Here is a 5820-nt window from a genome sequence, read left to right as displayed (position 1 = left end):
CCTACAGCTCCATGTTTCTGTTTCTGCTTCACCTGAGGGACAGGTGAGGAACCCAACACCTACAGAACACCTGAGCTTCATGCTGCGTTCATTGACCCTCAGAAATAGGAAGTTGAAAGAGTTTTTGAGACAAACTGAAGAAACGACTTCATGTTAAATCTTCAGAGCTGGATGAGTTCATTTTTCCATATTTAGAAGGTTGAAAATCAGATTTCCTGTTTGTCATTAAATGCAGCATCAGCAGAAAATATGGAGTCATTAGGCGCATTCCGACAGAGAAGTTCTAAGAACGCAGTTCTAATAACTGTCCTAGTTCTAAGAACTACCTTCTCCAGGGGAACTGTTTCATGTTGCATTCGTACATGAGTTGGGGGCGGTAGCGGGACCGATGTGACGCATACGTCTGCGACAGTGACGTGTGACTTTAGCGCCACATAACAACAAAACAAAACCCGCTAAAAACAAAACAACACGACAAGGTAATACGGAGAAGAAAGAGATCGTAGTGTTCATGCTCTGCTTGATGGAGATGTTACTGATGGACGATACAACCAGGCGTCTCACGTCGAGGCTGGAAGGCTCCTGAAAGTCAGAAGATGAAGAATCCAGCAGCAGGAGATCCGCCGCAGACAAAGGAGACAACGTGTAAGTTTAACTTATTAAACATGCGCCGATTGTATGCGTGTCTTATGAGTAAACATTTCAGACGGTTTTCTACTGTCTGTGTTGAGCAGATTACAATAAGTAAATATTTCAGACGGCGGGTTTATTGTAACTCGTGTTCTGTTTCAGACGTTGCTGCAGCTCATTGAACTCCTCACCGTCCAGCTGGTCTGGAGCAAAGCTGATAACTAGCGGGAAAAGGTTGTTCTCAATTTTACCGATGAACAGTGGACAGAGAATTTCTGTATGTCCAGGGAGACATTTCAATACATCTGTGGCCGCCTGAAGCTGCACTGGAGAGGATGGACACAACCACCTGCTGCAGATACTGAAGGAGATGGAGAACAGCCTGGATGCTTTACCTCCTGCCTTCCAGCTAATCACAATACACCTCTTCATAATAAGCATCATGTTCTGGAAGTTCCACAGACAGAACATACATGTATACATGATGTACACATTTAAAGAGAAAATGTTCCATAGAAAATGCATCATTTCATTTTGTGTGTGTGTGTGTGTTATGTGTAAAATAAAGATCTCATCATCTGCTATTAAGCTTTGTGTGTTTTATGGAATCATCAGTAGAAGGTGGAGGAGTAATCCGTCAGTGAAGGGTTGGTTGTGTCTGAGTTATGGTTTAGAATTATGAGGACATAGTCACACAGATTTAGCGTATATGAAGGTAAAAATATAAAAAGGTGGTGAAATGTTTACAGGTGTGTATTTGTGTCAGATCTTGGTTAAACATGATAAACTTCGTTCTGTGATATGGAGCATATTATAAAGTTGATAAACTAACGTAATTTACACCCAGGATAAGACTTAAAATGTAGCGGCCAAAGATGGATTATTTAATATTTCATAGCTGTGATAAGTTAATAATACTCAATATTTTTATTAGCTAATATTTTATAGATGTGATAAGTTAATAATACTCAATATTTTTATTAGCTAATATTTTATAGATGTGATAAGTTAATAATACTCAATATTTTTATTAGCTAATATTTTATAGATGTGGCCAAAGCACATCTAACAAACACAAACTGAAAACTTCAGACTCTTTACAAAGTCATTTATTTTATAATGAATACAGCAGAGCAAAAATAACTATGTACATGTGTGTATAAGCTGCGTATCACACTGGCTTTTCCTGCCGCACGCAGGAGTCATTTGCTGCGGCGTTGCCCGAGTAAACATGTCGGTGGTACAAACTGTCCAATTTACTGTTTGTTTGGTTCGTCCCGCTCCGGTTGTCGTGGTTCTTAATTTATTTGTAGTCTTGTATGAGTTTTCTACGTGCACTGCTTCGCGTTATCCCGCGTTCTCTGACTGAGAGCTGATCGTCAGGAATATTTTTATATTTCGCTGCGAACCTTCAAAACCTCTGAAAATCCTCTGTGGCGTAGACGGTCAGAAGAGCTTCGACCTCCTCGTTGGTCCATTTATCGCTTGCTTGTTGTTGTTTTTGTCCGTATGTGCAACCGTGTTTTTTAAATGTGGCGGGGACACAAAATGCGGAAATCTGGCAAGGGGCGGAGCTACTAGTCACCAAACACCTACGTCATGAGGGTTCCTATAGAACCCCGCTCAGACCCTGCCTCGGAGCAGGAGCTAAAATGGTTCTAGGAACTGGGGGCTTTGGTCCCTAGTTCCTATATGTCGGAATGCGCGAAAAAACGGCCTGGTTCCTGAAAAGGTTATAGGAACTGCAAAAGGTTCCTACAGTCAGAAAGAGCCTAAAGTCACATGACCAACAGATGTTCATGTTAGTTCTGGACAGTGATGCCACAGATTACTTGAAAAAGTAATCTGACCACTGATTACTGATTACTTCTTTAAAAAGTAATCTAGTTACTTTACTGATTACTAAGGTTTAGAAGTAACTAAGTTAGATTACTAGTTACTTTATTAGTTAAAACCCCCCAAACAAAAAAATGACAATCGATTTTTTTTCGCATATACTTTACTGAAAGTGCATTAGTTACGAATGGTGACTTTACAATGTTTTGCAACTTGTAACTTTTAATTGTTTTTCACCTTCTATGAACATAGTCAGTCTCTTATTAACTTTGTAAATCATTCAGTGCTTCTTCCCTACCATCATAAGTAAATACATGAGTTCATGTCACGTTCTCCGATAACCGGACTTTAACGTCCACCTCAGTTCCAGAGGCAGCTTGCAAGTTTTGAAAATTACGGGGGAAAAAAAAACGAAAAAAAAAAAAAAAAAAAAGCAAAATACAAATATGCATTATGTTTTACGTTTACACATGAGAAAATAATGAAATAGTAACGGACTTATTAAAAAAAAAATCAATTCGGTTTGGAATAGGTTCTGATGAGGGAAGTGGAGAGGCGGACCTCCCATCATGCACCAGGATAATAAGTTTCTATATCATATTTTTTTCTAAAGTCATGTGCAGTGAATGATTTGTGTTTGTCGATTTAAAAAAGGTCAAGTTTCAGCGAAGAAAGGTAACTGCATGCTTACGAGTACATAAAATTTCTGTACCACCGTTAATGAGAAGGTGTGTTGAGTTAGATAAATACACTTTCGTCCACGGCGCTTGATTTCAAATCATATGTGAAAGGAGTGGGGAGTGCCGAAGTAACGCAGGACGAATATGAAGAGTAACGGTAATTTGATTACATTGTAGGACATCCTAACGCGTTAGATTATATTTTGTTAAAATATGTAGTCAGATTACTGTAACGCGTTACTTTGTAACGCGTTACTGGCATCTCTGGTTCTGGAGAACTGAAACCAGCAGCTGAAGGTCTGGTTTCTGGATGGAGGAATGAGGATGTGGTTCTGGCTCGAAAACAGCCCCTCTGATCAGTACTTCCAGTACCAGCCTGAACCTGATCCAGTCCTGACCTGCTGCTGGAATCTGGTCCATGAGCAGCTTCCTGTCATCTTCAGCCTGCAGGAAGCGCTGTCTGAACAGGGGACGCTTTTCACTTTGACACCTCATTGCTGATTTTTAGACGGAAGAAGAATCAGATGTTTGGAAAGTTCAAAACGTCACCGTCTTCCAGAAATGCCGAAATTTCAGACCCTGAAACTAAAAGATTCAGATGGCGAAGAAACACACAAACATGTCGATTTAAGTTCTAAAACACCTCATTCAGCTTCAGCCTTTGTTCAACCTTAAGTTACACACGGCCAATTTGTTCTAGTCCAGGTCATTAGAGTCCAGTTCATTCTAGTCCAATTCATTCTAGTCCAGGTCATTAGAGTCCAGTTCATTCTAGTCCAATTCATTCTAGTCCAGGTCATTAGAGTCCAGTTCATTCTAGTCCACTTAATTAGAGTCCACTTCATTAAAAGCCAATTCATTCTAGTCCAGTTCATTAGAGTCCAATTCATTCTAGTTCAGTTCATTAGAGTCCAATTCATTCTAGTCCAGTTCATTAAAGTTCAATTCATTCTAGTCCAATTCATTACAGTCCAGTTCATTAAAGTCCAGTTTATTAGAGTCCAGTTCATTAAAGTTCGATTCATTCTAGTCCAGTTCATTATAATCCAATTCATTTTAATGCAGTTAGTTCTAGTCAACTTCATTTTTATCTTCCACATCAGTCCAATTTATAATAACTGTTCATATAAAGATTTTCATTAACATAATTACCTCCATCAAGACCAGAACCTGGAAGGATCCCCTTTTATCAAAACCAGTGACAGAGCTGTATTGATCCAGCTCTTCAAACATGAACTGGATTCCTGTGAAAGTTTGTGGAAAAACTGAAGAAAATAAAAACAATTTTCCTCTAAATGTTTAAAAAAATGTGAACAACAACCTTTACTCTTAAAACTTAAAGAACCAAGTGGTAAACCAAAACCAAGAACAGGAAGTAAACCAGGAACAGGATGTAAACCAGGAACAGGAAGTAAAACAGGAACAGGAAGTAAATCAGGAACAGGAAGTTACCCTGCTGTTCTACCGGTTGATCCTTCTTTCTGGATCACAACCTCAGATAACACCTTGAACTTTGTCTTCACCTCATCTGATCACCTCTCAGGTGGAGCCGTCACCTACAGAAAATACTGTCTCCTCACATGACCCTCAGAAACACATGAAGGACGTTACAATCACCTCATCAATAACCTGGTCAGAGTTCGAGTGTGTCTCAAACCGCACGCTTACATGAGTGCACTGGAAGGTAGTGTGTAGGTAGTGTGTAGTTCGCATTAAGCTCTACCTTCTGTAGTGTATCTAAAGTGATGTACAATTGGCTATAGCTTAGTCAGCGTTACCATGGAAACGAACTGGTTCTCTAACCAGCCGTGTATGAACGTTTCGTACGTTTACGTTTTGTTTACGTCACAGACCCCGCAGTGCTGAATCTGGAGGTTCAACAACGATGAATGAACATACAGAACCTATAGCATCATCATTTCTAAGACTTATAGCCCATCTACGTCCAGGAAACCGGCTAAAAAACTGCTAACATTTACGTTGCTAACTGTACTGCAGCCGTTGATCCATAACTGGTCAGGGACAGAAGATCTGCAGCATGCTGCCACTTATATCAGAATTATGATGGAATAACTTCATACTTACATCTGTACTAAACAGCCTCCGCCTGCATCGGTACCGCTGAGTCGTTGGCCGCCATTATTCAGGTCTGGAAAACTGGTCCCTCCCCTTCCGCTACGTCAGCAAGATGGCGTCCGTTTAGTGGATGTAGTGTCCATCGTTTCGCACTAGAGTTTTAGCGAGTTTAGGGCAGCATCCGGGTTCATTCAGTGCACCGAGTTCATGCTGAAATTTCAGCGTCAGCTCACTATGCACAAAAATGTAGTGCTGGAAGTGTGGAAGTGTGGGGATTGGGACACACCCTTCAACTCGTTTCCTCAAAGGAAAATAAAAAGATTTATTTACAAATAAAAACAATAACTTATAATTTTCTGTTTCTGATCTGAGTTTCTTCTTTTTCTAGAGTTGCAGACAGGCAGGCAGGCAGACAGGCGGGCAGGCAGGCAGGCAGGCAGACAGACAGGCAGGCAGGCAGGCAGGCAAGCAGGCAGACAGGCAGGCAGGCAGACAGGCAGGCAGGCAGGCAGACAGGCAGACAGACAGACAGGCAGGACCTCTGCCCTGGTGGAGGTAACAACATGAATGCACAAACATCTAAAATTTACCTGCAGTT

The sequence above is a fragment of the Melanotaenia boesemani genome, chromosome 6 (assembly GCF_017639745.1).
Source record: "Melanotaenia boesemani isolate fMelBoe1 chromosome 6, fMelBoe1.pri, whole genome shotgun sequence".
NCBI classification, from domain to species: Eukaryota; Metazoa; Chordata; class Actinopteri; order Atheriniformes; family Melanotaeniidae; genus Melanotaenia; species Melanotaenia boesemani.
This window is presented reverse-complemented; position numbering follows the sequence as displayed.